Genomic DNA, 17,028 nt, shown 5'->3' on the forward strand with positions numbered 1-17,028 from the left:
ACATGCATTTATGCTGCGTATTGCACTGCAGCGTAAATGCATGCGTCCTGCATCCCCTGCACAATCTATGAAGATTGTGCATGAGACGTGCGCACGATGCTTTTTTGAACGCAGAGATTTGGATGCTAAAATTTTGCCCCAAATCCGTGCGTTCATAAAATGAGCATGTCAATTATTCCGTGCGCTATGGATGCAGCTCCCACTCTGTCTATGGTGGGGGCAGCAGCCATAGAGCATGTAATCGTCATGTTTCTACAAAAAAACTGCATCCATTATGCAGTGTTTCTGCAGCAATTTGAAGCACGCTGACAAATCGCTGCAGAATATTCAGCAGTTACGTGCGCATGAGCACTTAGACTGCTCCCCTGCCTACTGCTTGTGAAGGTGTCTCCCTGTCAGTGCTTCAATCAAGGTCATATAATTTACACTAGAAATTAGACAAGCTGACAGCATACACAGTGCATGTCAGAAATTGACACACTCACTACGCAGTAGGGCAGGTATTGTACTGATGGTAAGAAGGGAAGTCACACGACACAGCTGACAATAATAAAAGTATTTAAATGCATGGATGCAAATTAGCTAAAATGAAACAAATTACACTGCTGGAACATTGCTGGTAAGATAAGCGGGCTTTACACTCTGCGATCTTGCTAGCGAGATCGCAAGCGATCGTACCTGCCCTGTCAGTTGTGCAACAGGGGCATATTGCTGCCCGTGTCGCACAACCTCGCTTACCCCTGTCACACGGACTTACCTGCCCTGCGACATCACTCTGGCCGGCGAACCACCTCCTTTCTACGGGGGCGGGTCGTGCGGCGTCACAGCGACGTCACACGGCAGGCAGCCAATAGAAGCGTAGGGGCGGAGATGAGCGTGACGTAAACATCCCGCCCACCTCCTCCTTCCGCATTGCCGATGGAGGCAGGTAAGGACAGGTTCCTAGTTCCTGCGGTGATACACACAGCGATGTATGCTGCCGCAGGAACAACGAACAACATCGCTAACATCCTGAAAACGATTTTTTGTTTCAGGACGACCTCTCCATGGCAAACGATTTTGCCCTCTTTTGCGATCGTTTAAGATCACTCTTAAGTGTTACACGATGCAATCTCGTTAATGACGCCGGATGTGTGTCACAAACAACGTGACCATGACGATAATTCATTAACGATATCGTAGCGTGTAAAGCCCGATATAGTATTTTATGTGCAAAGCTTCCATATACCTTCTGTGACTCTTTGGCTGACAGCTATTCTTCTTACCTCCCCCCATACAAATGTAGGCCCAGCTTGCCTAAACATGATTCTTTTTCTAAATGAGAAAAGGAAGAATGCATTGCTTACAGGCACCTCTAGTAACAACATTTCTGTCATAAGAACAGAAGATTGGACATGTTGAAATCCAGCATGCCCAATTCTTCTTCCCTAGAGAATCTGCCATCACACTGCATTCAGAAAACCTCCATACATATCAGTAAATTTGTTACTCATGCTTAAATCTGCAATTTCGTCCAAATTCATCTTATATACACTGACGGGCAAAAGGGTAACAATTTTGACTTTCAGGCTCCTTATCTCCCCATCCATTAAATCTTTGAATGAGACTACCATCATTGTATAGACAATCATCTCAGCTATTTCATACATAAATTTGACTTGCAACTATGTAGCATATGATTAGTTATGTAGATTCTTGTCCTGTCACTGCGTTGATAATCTTTTGCTCCTGGTGGTAAAAAAAATCTTTTTCTTCCTGTATACTACAAATTACAACCTGTTCTCACATTCCCTAATAGCTCAGTGTGTTATTAGGTTGATTCACAAGCGAGAGATCACTGGATCAAATCAAGGAGCAGCCATGAAGAGGATGTCCTATGAAAAGAGAAACAGCATCACCCAGCTCATCGATAGTGATCTCTCGGTCAAAAAAATTGACAAACTGCATCATGAGTGCCATGACAGTTGTAAGATGCAAAAAGAAGTCTGTCCATCGATTTAAAAGTCAATAGGTGGACGTCCAGGTAAAATAATGGAGGCAGCAAGTCGGCTGATTACAAGATTTATCCGTTTTGGCCTGACAAACGCGGTACTGGAGGTGACTCATATACTTTGTAATAGTGAGATCACAGATGTCCATACAAACATGGTGCGACACACATTAAACAAGTCTGAAAAGGTGGCTTGAAAAAGTCTCGACTGCAATATGGTCATAAGAAGCGTCAGTTGGAGTTTGCAAAAAGTGGACAGTAGAAGATGTAAACAGGTTATTCAGACTGATGAGACAAAAGTCAACAGAGTAGGCTCTGATAGGGGGAAAATTAGTCTGGAAGCAACAAGAGAAAAAGGGACTAAATGAGTGAGAAATTGATGGAACTGTTAAGTAGAGATGAGCGAACCGGTCGTGGTTCGGCTCGAGTTCGGTTCGCCGAACGGAGGTCCCGTTCGAGTTCGGTTCGTCGAACGTTCGATGAACCGAACTCGAACTGCATAGGAAACAATGGCAGGCATTCCCAAACACATAAAAACACCTAGAAAACACCCTCAAAGGTGTCCAAAAGGTGACAAACAACTCACAACACAACACAAACACATGGGAAAGTGACAAGGACATATACTCATGCGAAAACAAAAGAGCTGGACAAGGAAAAAGAGGAGGACACACAGATATATGAGTATATGCAAGGAAACGTCGATGCCATTACTGTGCAACTTGAGCCCTGCTCATTTTAGGCTTCCAATCGGGATAAATTGACTGAGCTTGCCACGTACGCCTTGGGGATCTTGTCGTGTCCTGCAGCCAGCGTTCTCTCGGAACCTGTCTTCAGTGCTGCTGGGGGTCTGCTGGTAGATAAGCACACGTGTCTGTCCACTGACAATGTGGACATGGCTCTCAGAGGACTTTTCTTCCCCTGGGTCAGCCAGGGGAGGCGAAAGGCACGCGTATTTTTGAGAGTGCTTCATGCAAAGCATCTTTTTCATTTTGAAAAGGGGGGTCAAGTGATGCCAGTCAAGTGGGGTGTGTGTGGCCCAATTAGTGGAAACGAGGGAGACTGTGGTTGGAGTCCCCTCGCTGTGTTTTACATGATTTTTTTGGAGTCCCCTCGCTTTTGAAAAAAGAACCAAGATGAACAAGTCATGGCTCTCAGAAGACTTTTCTTACCCTGGGTCATCCAGGGGACGTAAAAGGCACGCGTATTTTTGAGAGTGCTTCATGCAAAGCATCTTTTTCATTTTGAAAAGGGGGATCAAGTGATGCCAGTCAAGTGGGGTGTGTGTGTGGCCCAATTAGTTGAATCGTGGGAGACTGTGGTTGGAGTCCCCTCGCTTTTGAAAAAAGAACCAAGATGAAAAAGTCATGGCTCTCAGAGGACTTTTCTTCCCCTGGGTCATCCAGGGGATGTGAAAGGCACGCGTATTTTTGAGAGTGCTTCATGCAAACCATCTTTTTCATTTTGAAAAGGGGGATCAAGTGATGCCAGTCAAGTGGGTTGTGTGTGGCCCAATTAGTGGAAACGAGGGAGACTGTGGTTGGAGTCCCCTCGCTTTTGAAAAAAGAACCAAGATGAACAAGTCATGGCTCTCAGAGGACTTTTCTTACCCTGGGTCATCCAGGGGACGTGAAAGGCACGCGTATTTTTGAGAGTGCTTCCTGCAAAGCATCTTTTTCATTTTGAAAAGGGGGATCAAGTGATGCCAGTCAAGTGGGGTGTGTGTGTGGCCCAATTAGTGGAAACGAGGGAGACTGTGGTTGGAGTCCCCTCGCTTTTGAAAAAAGAACCAAGATGAAAAAGTCATGGCTCTCAGAGGACTTTTCTTCCCCTGGGTCATCCAGGGGATGTGAAAGGCACGCGTATTTTTGAGAGTGCTTCATGCAAAGCATCTTTTTCATTTTGAAAAGGGGGATAAAGTGATGCCAGTCAAGTGGGGTGTGTGTGGCCCAATTAGTGGAAACGAGGGAGACTGTGGTTGGAGTCCCCTCGCTTTTGAAAAAAGAACCAAGATGAACAAGTCATGGCTCTCAGAGGACTTTTCTTACCCTGGGTCATCCAGGGGACGTGAAAGGCACGCGTATTATTGAGAGTGCTTCATGCAAAGCATCTTTTTCATTTTGAAAAGGGGGGTCAAGTGATGCCAGTCAAGTGGGGTGTGTGTGGCCCAATTAGTGGAAACGAGGGAGACTGTGGTTGGAGTCCCCTCGCTGTCTTTTACATGATTTTCGAAGGGCATGACATGACTAAGAGGTTGAGTTTCATCATCTGCAACTTGTTGGCAACAGAAAGGCTGCCTTTACACCCTTTTGAGACCGAGGATTTTCGAGACCTTATGCCCATTGCAGTGCCCCAAGAGCCGATGGCCAGTCGTCACTCCTTCTCCAAGAAAGGCATGCCCACGCTACCACAGCAGGTTGCACACAACGTCACCGATTCCTTGAGAAACTCTGTGTGTGACAGGGTGCATTTCACCACAGATATTTGGACCAGTAAGCATGGACAGGGGAGTTACATGTTGCTGACTGGGCACTGGGTAACTATGGTGAGAGATGGAGAAGGGTTTGCTGTACAAGTCTTGCCGTCCCCACGACGTGTGTGTCAATCCTTCCTCTGTATGTACAAGTTCCTCCACTGCTTCTGCCTCCTCAACCTCGTGTGGGTCCTCCACCTCGGCCCAAACCCTGTGTGGTCAGTCCACCCTTCCTTGTAACTGCGCCCAAGGAATCCCACACACCTCCTTACTATGCTGGCAGCAGAGCTCAAGGCCATCAGGCGGTCAAATGTTTACTTTGAAATGTAGGGGAAATGTGAGACACCACTGAGGAATTGTGGACGGTTAGCTCTGGAGAGTGAGACCGAGTTTCATCAATGGTTGTCTCCACTCAACCAGCAGCCAAGGAAGGTCGGGTGCGATAATGATGCAAACCAGTCTGCGACCCTTCTTCAAGGCAATGTGACACACGTGCCTTGTATGGCTCACGTGTTGAACCTGGTTGCCCAGCAATTTTTAAAACACTATCCCGGCCTACATGGCCTTCTGACCAGGGCACGGTGTAACGCCTGCCTGGATCGACACACTCAGATGGGCTGTAAAGGATAGGCTAGAGGGAAGCCACTCACCAAGCTGGACACCCAGAACCCTGAAACCCTTTAACCCCTATACAGTGATTTGGAATTACACAGGGCCCAAGTTGATCAATACCTGTGGAAGGCTGCAGTTCGAGAGAATAGTAGTCATGCAGGGTCAAAACATTAATTGAGGAAGAGGAACAGAATGGGATGGCCAGGACTTAATCAGAAAACAAGCAGAGGTGAAATTTGGATCGGCCAACGAGGTACGTAAACAGCAAGCAGGAAAAGTAGTCACAGGTAACAAGCACACAAAATCATAAAACTGAACTAGGGGTAACAGTAACAAGAGGTTCATAGCTTTGTCTGGCAGTGGTCTGCAGACAGGAGGGGCCTAAAAAAGGGTGCGGTGTATTCCCATTGGTTGTAGCTGAATGATGGTACTTCATCTGTGAGATACCCACCACCTACATTCAGCCTGTGGTTCTGCATCTGTCAAGGTAACGCAGCCCAGTGGGTGAGCATAACCTGCGTCCACCTGCGCCGCTGGCATTGACTCCTTTCCCATCATCAGCACTATGCACGAAAGGAACACGTTGTCACCTGGCGACTGGAGTACAAATTGATTGAGTGGACTACGTTGGTGACTTAACAGCCGTGTGCGGCAATGATGCAAACCTGTCTGCGGCCCTTCGTCAGGGCAATGTGACACATGTGCCTTGTATGGCTCACGTGTTGAATCTGATTCTCCAGCAATTTTTAAAATACCATCCCGGCCTACATGGCCTTGTGCAGCGGGCACGCTGCTATGTGCTCACTTTCATCCTTCGCACCCAGCAGCTCAACAACTTTCATCGCTCCTGAAGTCTTAGGGTCTGGCAGTTAAACGCCTGAAATGCGATGTTCCGACACGCAGGAATTTGAATCTGCACATGTTGCAGCGTCTGTGGCAGCACCGCAGAGCCCTGCTGAAATACGGTATGACGTATACCCTGGGCTAACTTGATCCAGAGGTGGTGCAGATCACGCTGCTGGAGTGGTGTCAGATCAAGGACCTATGCACCCTTCTACACAGTTTACAAATATCGACGAAGATCTTTAGCACTGGCGATGCCATTCTCAGCGTGACAATTCTGGTCATCTACAAGATGGAGCACACTGTATGCATTATTCGGAGTCAGGTGTTGGTCTAAGAGGAAAGGGAGGAAGTACAGGAGGAGTCATATGCAGAAGGGATAATAAGATCTACAAGGTCCAGACGGTGAGCGGCACCTAGGCGGAAGTCAAGGGACGGTGGGAGAGAGGGATTAACAAGGGCGCATAGAATCTGCAAAAATTGTTGAGGAAGGTGCAGGAGCCCATGAAGAAATGGAGGACGAACTGGCGATGGGCATGGAAGACTCAGCAGATGAGTGAGAGCTTGCTCACATTTAGGTTGTGCGAGGTGGGGGGGGAGAGGGCAGAGGAAGGAGGCACGATTCTCACCTCTCTGCCACCAACACGCCAAGGACTTGGTCCTCCTGGATGCACAAGACACATGAGCGCCTTCTTGCTGCACTACCTACAACATGACCCTCGGATTGTACGAATTCGAAGTAATGCTAACTACTGGGTTGCCACACTGTTAGATCCCCGGTACAAGACAAAATTTGGCAAAATAATTCCTGCCATAGAAAGGGACGCACGTATACAGGAGTATCTGCAGAAGGTGGTACGGATTCTTAGATCTGCTTTTCCAGTAAACACCAGTGCTGCACAGAGTGAATCTCAACGCTTTGTCATGGATAGGAGGAAATGGTCTTTTACTTGTCCACATCTGAGGGACCGAGGGCTGGCTGCTGGGCTGAGATGGCATTGAGTACGGTGTCCCTGCAGAGTTGCACAATTGGTCATATACCAAATGAGTTCAAAAAGGACAGATGCTGGTGGAAAAGGGAACAGGTGTGTTGGAAAGGGGAAAAAAGTTTTTGTCCGTGGGTTTGTTGGTTAAGCAAAAGTAACATTTGATGAAGAAACACCATCTGTTACGGTGGGACTGGCAGATTTGGATAAGGTGGTATATACTATGTTACCGCTATATAACGAAAATTAATAAGAAAAGAAAGAGAAAGGTATTTATCCCCATCAGCAGTCAATGTCCACCGTGCTCCCAGATGGAAAAGGAGAGGTTGGCAACTGGAAGGTTAGATGGAGGATACAGATCTGTGTGGCTATGAAACTAATAGTTGCCTGAACCGAGTTAGACGCCACTCAGATCTGGAGACTGGGAGCCCTGTTAGCGTTACAGGGTCCACATGCCCACCCAGCCCAGGAACTCCCTGTTAACATCACAGGGGCCATTCAGTATGCTGACCGTGTGCATTGGGGCCACACCTGTGGACAGCAGGTGCATCAGCAGCAGCAGGCCTGTTAATGCCACTGGGCTGCACAAGCAGGACTTGTAGGACAGGAGCTGGTCTTAACCGTTCTGCGTTACCAACTGTGGTGGCGGCCTGCATCGACGCCCTATCCCTGCCTACCTCTGGCCTAAAGCCGCAATGGGTTCAACACATGGAGGTGTGCTCTTTCGGAGCATAATAGAAGACTGCGCACCTCCTTATTGGCTCCAGCCCGTTTTATAACCTTGGTCCGCCCCAAACCAGGGTGGACCACAATGCACCTCCTGGAGACAAAAGCAGAGTGACACGTCATGAGTGGCATAACTAGCGTCCTATTTGGAACCGAAACTTCAATAATGACCTCATGGCTGCCACGACACAAACACCTCACCAGTCATCGTCTGACCATGAATAATGAGGTGACAAGTCATAGGGGCGGGCCTCTGCAAGCCATTTGGGAGTGGCCTAGCCACATCGTCAGGACACCTGATGCCCTGTGGTCTATATGGGCCCCCCACATCAGGGGCAGGGCCAAAGAGTTCATTACCGGACCTAGTCTCTGATGCAGTAAGTGGCTGAGCATGCTCAGTTGCATGAAATACAGTCTCTGAAAAAAGACTATCAGCTTTAGCATGGTGTCTAGGCACAAAACAGGACTTAGACCCGGCACGGAATGCAAGTACCTGTGCAAAGAGGCTTTTCGCACTAAGTGTGGGAGCATCCGCTGTATCCCGAAATGAAGACTTAGCCTCAGGAATGGCACAGTCAGGCTGAGCATACTCACTAGGCGAAACACTGTAGTTAGGCTGCAGCTGGGGTAAATCGGCACATGCATGCGCACTAGCTGCCTCTCCACACTTACACGTGGAGGAGAAATTGCTCTTCGGGTGTGGACTTGGAGATGCTGTCTATGAACAGAAGGAAAAGCTAAAGGAAGCATCACTTTCTATCCCTCCGAATTATCAAATGCAGCAATGAATTCCCTGAGTTTGCTATAAAATTAGCGTAGCAAAATGTGCATGAGGGTGTCATGCAGAGGTGCTGCAAATAGATTTGCACCAGTGGGACACTAATGGAAGTCCAACAGGCAGTTCTATGATGCCACTAAATGGCAGTATTTTTTGCTATCATTATAGCTTATTAAAAACAGAGCAGGAGGGTGTCATGCAGAGGTGCTGCACATAGATTTGCACCAGTGGGGCACTAATGGAGTACAACAGCCACTTCTTGTATGCCACTAAGTTTACTCAATTTTTGGTATTATAATGTCTTAGTAAGTAACAATGAGTTTGAGTGTGCAATGCAAACAGAGGTGCTGCAAATATCTTTGTACTAGTGGGACAATACAGAAGTCCAACAGCCACTTTTTGTATGCCACTAAGTTGCAGCAGTTTTTGCTATTATTATAGCTTTTAAAAACAGAGCAGGAGGGTGTCATGCAGAGGTGCTGCACATAGATTCAGCTTACTCTCCTCTCCCCATACAAAACACAGCTGAGCTTGTCTTTGGTATTAGGATAGATAGCCGTCAGCCGTAATGTGTATGGCCACCTTTAGAGCTTGCTGCTCCAGTTTCTCTACCATCGATGATAGAGATGATAACCCTCTTTTGAGTATTATTTAGAATTCCTGCTCATCAAATTTTGGCTCAGTTAGTATTTCAGTTGGTATAATAATGTTCACATTTATAACCCAGAAAATTGACAAATTTGTGATTAAAATGGATTTACACTGGTTTGGAGGTATCTTGTCTTCGTTTAATTCCTAGTTTTAGCTTGCCTAAACATGTTCTTTCTATGGTGGCCCTCTGGAGGAGCATCCCAAACATAACTCTAGGGTTGAGAATACTAGAATGGGATAAGACATAGATATCTAAAACTATCTTTAGTTTGAGGTATGTGTATCTTGAAAGCAGAACCTAGGATGTGCCATGTGGAAAGCAAGCCATCTGCATTTCTTTTTGTTGTTTTATCAAAAATCTAATGTTTTTGGGGACTGTCAGCACTAATTTCATTGATGAAAACAAATTGGATTGATTAATTGCTGTGCATTTCGCCTGCCCTCACGGAGATTAATATACATTTTTAATGAGGCTGTGAGGGTTAAGCTGGAGATGTGCAGCGTGACTTGCCAATAGAAGATCGTTCAGCTCCGAGTAATCTTATGTTCAGCAGCAGAACTCTACTTATTATTGAACCATTTCTATTATGCACGATAATAACTCAATGATTGAACATAATTCGGTAGGTTTCCTGCAATGTCTTGGAAGACCACAATCAACACATTGAGAAATCATGAGCCGTAGTAAATCATAAACTTAAGGCTGGTGCTGTGTGCCTATACCACTGTATCCGATGTATCATATTTGTGTGTAATACTATATGTTGTTTCTAGTGTTTATAGTAAGCTACATCCTGCTTTTGAGCTGTTTTCAATACTTTATATGGAAAACAGAATTTACTTTATCTAATTTGTAGTTTAGGAATGTGTTGTACAAGTATAGGAAACCAAGCAGTGGATCTGTTCGGCTCCTCATTCCCCACCAACTAACATTTGATTTGAATGTATATTGTATATGGTCAAGGCAATATATATATATGGGATATATATATATATATATATATATTTGTAAAAAATACGGATCTCAATCTGTTCTGCTCATATGGGCAACAGTAAGCATCCCAGATGTAATTATTTTTATTAAGCTTTAAGAATTGAATATTGTATATAGCAATATTCCCCCGCCTACACAAAGTACACAATATATTGTGAAACATTACAGCAAAAGGAAATTTAGGATTAACTGATCTTATTGAATATAAAATTCTGCAGAATTTCTACAGCCATAAGGGCTCACAATGCTTAATTCTCATAAGAACACAACAGATATTTACAAAAAAAATGTCTTTGGATATTACATATTCAAAATTGGGTAAGCTGGACATTGCTAGTCACCCACGATAAAAAATGCTCGAGCCTCCAGCCCACGCAGACCAACCGTGCATAGCTTACAAGGCATATATAATCTAGGATAGATAGTTTGGCCACAAGTGTCCAAAGGTGAAACTAGCCTATAATTATACATAGGATTCTTCTTAAAGACAATTATATTTTATACACTAATATATTTACATTTCAGCTGAGTAATGTCTTCTTGTAAAAAGTAGTAATTGTAGCTGGTCTGCTTGAGCAATCTCCACGCGTTTCAGAGCTTACTCTAGTATGTCTAAGTGTTTTGTTTTCTGTAACCTGCGTTATAGGGCATGCACTACACTTAATCATGAATTATGATAGCTAAAACAATTTTTTACAACAGATTTTATGGGGTCTTCTTCTATTCAACACAGTGTTTTCACGATACAGTAAAATAAGCCTTGAATGGGCGTCCCAATCTGCTCTGGATTGGGTGTCCCCTGCCAATTCTGGCTATATAATCCTCCCCCTTGTCCCACTTTGATCTGGTCACTATGTTTCTTGGTGATAAATTTGGGGATTGGGAAACTAAAATGGATCCCGTACACCTATACACTAATTCTGCTTTAAAGGAAGATTGAATATACTTTCTGATGAAAATTAAAATGTTGCATTTATTAGGTATTTACACATCATCCTGAAGAATTAATTTTAAAGGTTATTGAGTGTACCAATTATTAAGTCCATAATGTACCAATTATTCATAAATCAGATACAGGACTTGGTGGTAATAGAATATCAAGTTTATTAATTCATTGCTTTCATAAAACCATTTAGAAAAGAGAGGAAAAACATGGTGGCCACTTAATTCAGCAGATACAGAGTGGCACAGGTAATTAGACCTGTCCATAACCAGCCTGAACCAAGAGCTGATGAAAGCCTATGCTTTTTGTCAAGTAATTGTCAGATACACCAACAGCAGTAGAGATAAGTGGAGATTTCATCAAACATCAGCAAAAACACACATGTGGATGTAAATAGCTAATAAAGTAATAATCAGTGTTTACATGCTATAGATAACATAGGCAAACAGGGCTAAACCCTTAACATGCATGCTTCCAATCGCAGTCCATGACCCACCAGAGATGGGAGAATCAATATTCAAGATCTTGGTCCAGCAACGAGTTCAATATTGCATGACAACTGGACGGTGTAATGCAGTCACTACTTATGGGCAGTACAGACGGAAGGGTAGTCAGGAAATCCAGGGTACGTATGGACACAGGGAGAATTCAGGCGTAATCAGGTCATGATCCGGGGTCAGTATTCCAGGAAGATACATAATAACTTCAGGGAGAATACTGAGACGTAGTCAGATAACGGTCCGTGGTCAAAAGCCAAGAAGTCACGAGAGAAACAGGGAGCAGGCAAAGAGAAATCAAGCAACAATCCAGAGTCAGAAAGCAGAGCTCAGAACAAAGTAAAAAACACATGTTAACAGCACAACTACCAAACCAAAATGTACAACTGGCAAGGTTCTCAGGGAGCAAGATGAAATACCTGAGAATACACCTCCCAGAACCAGAATGGAATCCTGCACAGTGAATAAACCGGACAGCTCAGCAGTCTAGAAAACACAGCAGAGCATCTCTAGTGCAAGATGCTCTGCACAGAGGAATCGTGACAGTTAGGAACCCAACAGATCACCACTTTCCTGATGGCATACATGGCTTCTCTTTAGATTAGATATCATGTCTGTGTCATGATGATGTCACACCAGCCCGGATAAATAAAAAAGAGCATCAGTAATGCCATGAAGGAAACAGCGATTTCCAGTGGTCTCTGAATCCTGACCTGGCTGCTGGACTGGGGTCCTGTGAATTGATTCTCTCATCTCAATTACCCACTCCTACCACTGTGGTTAGAATATCTAGGTAAATACATACCCACAAAGGACAGTAATCAGGGCCATCTTAGCGCATGGGCCTGATGGGAACTTGCCCGGGGCTGCTGCTAATCTATGTATGTTAAAGCATAACTAAACTTTCGGACAACTTTACACTTAAAGAATGGCAGCGTTGAACTGACCATTTTTCATGCTGGTGACCTAGTGTGCTGACTCCTTCACCCTTAATACTACTAAAATATAGCCTGAAAAAGACGAGTTCTTCATCTTAGCTAACAAAGGCCAGATAAGATTCCAGCTTTAGCTATCCTCCATGCCATACGCTTTAATGTTTTATTCCCAGTTTTGTTAAAAGGCCAATAAAATAAATATATGTTTAATATTATTAACCATTTTTTATTCCTGTGAGTGGTTGTTGTAGTAGTCCAAGCACACTGATTTGCCCAGGGGCCCATAATGCTGTTAAGTCGGCCCTGATAGTAATACTGTACTAACACCAAATAACCCCCCACTCTGACTTATGTTTCACTGCATAGTCTTTGTCTGGGGGTGAGTCAGTGGAAACATGAAAAAATAACCAAAAAGTGTGAAAATAAATTCTTCCTATTTAGACCACAATAACAAAATATACGGTACCCATTTCTCCAGCAATTAATATGTACCCCTAAAAATTGCAAAAATACAATTACTCTTACATTATACAAAGCCACGCCAAGTAAATACTAAGAAAAAAAAGTTACGCAGATAGGCAAAAAAATAAGGTAGACATTAATGCGAAATCAAACCTGGTCATTGTGGTGTTAAAATTAATTTTTGAAACTTCATGTGCAAGTGATAATTAATAAGTAATAAGGAGATACACTATAAAGCCATCGTAGCCAATTTACCTAAAGTCCTATGACAATGTACGTATTGCATACCGCACCATGATGGGTTGTGCTAAGTGACTTAACTTGTCCGTATTGAAAAACAACAACAATAGAAACAATAAAAAAGAAGTTTAAGAAACAAACTGTTACTGTTTTACGGAATCTAGGTCCAAGATACGAATGACAAAAGAAACAACAGAATATGATCTCTATATATTGGAAGTTAACTACACTGTGAACACTAATTGGTGGAGACGGCAGGTAATGAAGGACAACGTATAAAAATCATGGTTATATTTATAAATTATTACCATATCCCAAATAGAAACTTAGAATACGTGACATTTGTTCCACGTCTATTCCCTAACAGCATGTAGCAGTGCTAGCTTTTGTGATGTAGCAGTGCCGAGTTTGTCATTTATCGTGCTGTGTTATCTTTGATAGCCTCTTAGATTCAGTTCCTAGCCGGATCTTTGCTTTTATCTTACATTTAGTATTTATCAGAGGGTTATGCTGGCTATGAAGCTATATAAAGTACGGCACTGCGGTGATGGTTATACCAGCTTGACAGACAATGCCATAAGAAGTTAAAGATTAATTAGAAATAACTTGGCACGTGTTTTACATGACTCCTAATGTCCTTTCTGTAGCAAATGTGAGATGAGTTTATTGTAATGGAGTAATTATGTGAGGGGTGATCAAGTGCCTTCATCATTTCATATACTAATTGAATGCCCACATCCTGCTCCACTCTCTATTTTGATGTAATTAGATTCTGCCAACCCTTGTTCATTTTATGTAACAGTATGTGATACAATGCAACAAGTCAAGGAGCAATATTACTCTGAGATCCCGTAGCAATTTACCACTAGTTTACATGGAACCAGATGACTCATGTTGCTAATTTTATTCTTGGTAACAAGAAAGACAACATTCTGTGGCACAAGAAAATCCATGTTTTATTGGTAACTAAGCAAACTGGCAGTTCTATGATCAATATAAATGCACAGTCTACAATATATCCTACAGCTCAGACTAAATCTGAACAAGTATCCATTGTCTGGAGAACAATTCCCACACTATTCATCATACGGGACACAAAATTGGTGCCGTTATTGGTTTCCAGCTGGTATTTATCCAAGGAATAACAGGAAAATGTGCTCATTTTGGGTGATGTGCTGGTGTTAGTTATGCTGACTGAATCTTAGGTGACGTGCTAATGTTAGTTATGGTGGCCAATACTTGGGGGATGTGTTGGCATTAGTTTTGGTGGCCAAACCTTGGGTGATGTTTGTGTTAGTTATGCTGGCCAATTCCTGAGTGATGTGCTGGTGTTGTTTATACTGGTCGATTCTTGGGTAATGTGCTGGTGTTAGTTATACTGGCAGTTTCTTGGGTGATGTGCTGGTGTTATTTATGCTAGCGGTTTCTTGGGTTATATGCTGGTGTTAGTTATACTGGCGGTTTCTTGGGTTATATGCTGGTGTTAATTATACTGGCTGATTCTTGGGTGATGTTTGTGTTAGTTATGCTGGCCGATTCTTGGGTGATGTGCTGGTGTTATTTATGCTGGCGGTTTCTTGGGTGCTATGCTGGTGTTATTTATGCTGGTGGTTTCTTGGGTGATGTGCTGGGGTTAGTTATGCTGGCCGATTCTTGAGTGATGTGCTGGTGTTAGTTATGCTGGCGGTTTCTTGGGTGATGCGCTGGTGTTAGTAATGCTGGCGGTTTCTTGGGTGATATGCTGGTGTTCGTTATGCTGGCGGTTTCTTGGGTGATGTGCTGTTGTTAGTTATACTGGCCGATTCTTGGATAATGTGCTGGCGTTAGCTATGCTGGCCGATTCTTGGGTGATATGCTGGTGTTAGTTATGCTGGCGGTTTCTTGGGTGATGTGCTGGTGTTAGTTATGCTGGCGGTTTCTTGGGTGATGTGCTGGTGTTAGTTATGCTGGCCGATTCTTGGGTGATATGCTGGTGTTAGTTATGCTGGCTGATTCTTGGGTGATATGCTGGTGTTAGTTATACTGGCCGATTCTTGGATGATGTGCTAGTGTTAGTTATACTGGCTGATTCTTGGGTGATGTGCTGGTGTTAGTTATGCTGGCGGTTTCTTGGATGATGTGCTGGTGTTAGTTATACTGGCCGATTCTTGGGTAATGTGCTGGTGTTAGTTATACTGGTCGATTCTTGGGTGATGTGCTGGTGTTAGTTATGCTGGCCGATTCTTGGGTGATGTGCTGGTGTTAGTTATACTGGCTGATCCTTGGGTGATATGCTGGTGTTAGTTATGCTGGCCGATTCTTGGGTGATGTGCTGGTGTTAGTTATACTGGCTGATTCTTGGGTGATGTGCTGGTGTTAGTTATACTGGCTGATTCTTGGATGATGTGCTGGTGTTAGTTATACTGGCCGATTCTTGGGTGATATGCTGGTGTTAGTTATGCTGGCGGTTTCTTGTGTGATGTGCTGGTGTTAGTTATGCTGGCTGATTCTTGGGTGATGTGCTGGTGTTAGTTATGCTGGCCGATTCTTGGGTGATGTGCTGGTGTTAGTTATACTGGCTGATTCTTGGATGATGTGCTGGTGTTAGTTATACTGGCCGATTCTTGGGTGACATGCTGGTGTTAGTTATGCTGGCGGTTTCTTGGGTGATGTGCTGATGTTGTTTATGCTGGCGGTTTCTTGGGTGATGTGTTGGTGTTAGTTATGCTGGCCGATTCTAAATGAATATATGTATATATATATATATATACACCTATTTTTTCTTGCTTATGTTTTAACATTGATTATTTTTTTTACATAACAACTGTTAATCTTAAAAATTTGTATCACACATTTCATCTGGTTCTACCGTCTGTGGTATTTAAAACATTATATTCGGTGTCAGGTTTATTTAGATGTCTGTCTTGCACTTATCTACAAGATTTCTCCTCTTCTTCCCCTATACACTAAAACTCACTACCCCCAGCAACTGAAAACTCTCAACCACCATTGAAAGCTTCAAAACCTGGATACTCATTTCCATAACAAGTCTACAAACAACAATAACCTTGCTGCAATAACACAACTAATTGAGCCGATTCTATAATTTCCCCTTCTCTTGTAGATTGTAAGCCCTCATGGCACAGTTTTCCCTCAATATGCATTGTCATTGTACTGTTCTCTCATTCTGTTTTTCATTCATTTAGGTATTGTTTATTGTACTTGTTCTTTTTACATTTATCCCATGGTTACATATAGAACTATGGAATAAACTGTGCCATAAAATCAATAATTTAGAATCTAACTTAGAATTTTAGGGTTGAATTCTATATTATTTGCATGTAAAACACTGGACTTTCGTGATAGCCGGTAAAGAACAAACTTGCACAAATTGAAATGGGAAATAGGGTAAACCTGTCAGAAGGAGTTATTTTGAGCACTTATTCGTTCCACTAATTACCCAGTGAAAGTAAAGTAACGGTAAAAATAAACTTATGGGAATGTCTAATATAATTTTACACAGTTTTTTTTATTATATGCCTATTATCTGAAAAAAGCGTCTTCACACCGCCTCGAAGCTTCGAATAGTAAAAGCCTATCCAGATGGGGTATAGATAATATATATATATATATATATATATATATATATTTATATACACATATATACACATATATACATATATATATATATATATATATGTATATGTATATATATATATATATATATATATATATATATATATTACAGTGTCCATTGTATTTGATGAAAATGACAGCAGTAATGTATCAGATCATAAACAAAAATAATACAACAACAAAGTGGATCCCATAGAGAAACACTAAGTTTCTTTTCGATCCCCCTGTGCTCTTCTAGCCCTGTTCCTCTCTAAGAATACAGTTTAATGAAGGCAAATTCTTA

The 17,028-nt window shown here is 43.0% G+C and overlaps 1 protein-coding gene across 6 annotated transcripts in view; it reads right to left on the minus strand.

Moving 5' to 3' along the window:
• The window catches only part of NOS1 (nitric oxide synthase 1), a 672,503-nt gene that overhangs the window by 227,928 nt on the left and 427,547 nt on the right, over positions 1–17,028 (minus strand). The window lies entirely within an intron of this gene.

Source organism: Anomaloglossus baeobatrachus, chromosome 1 (assembly GCF_048569485.1).
Source record: "Anomaloglossus baeobatrachus isolate aAnoBae1 chromosome 1, aAnoBae1.hap1, whole genome shotgun sequence".
NCBI lineage: Eukaryota > Metazoa > Chordata > Amphibia > Anura > Aromobatidae > Anomaloglossus > Anomaloglossus baeobatrachus.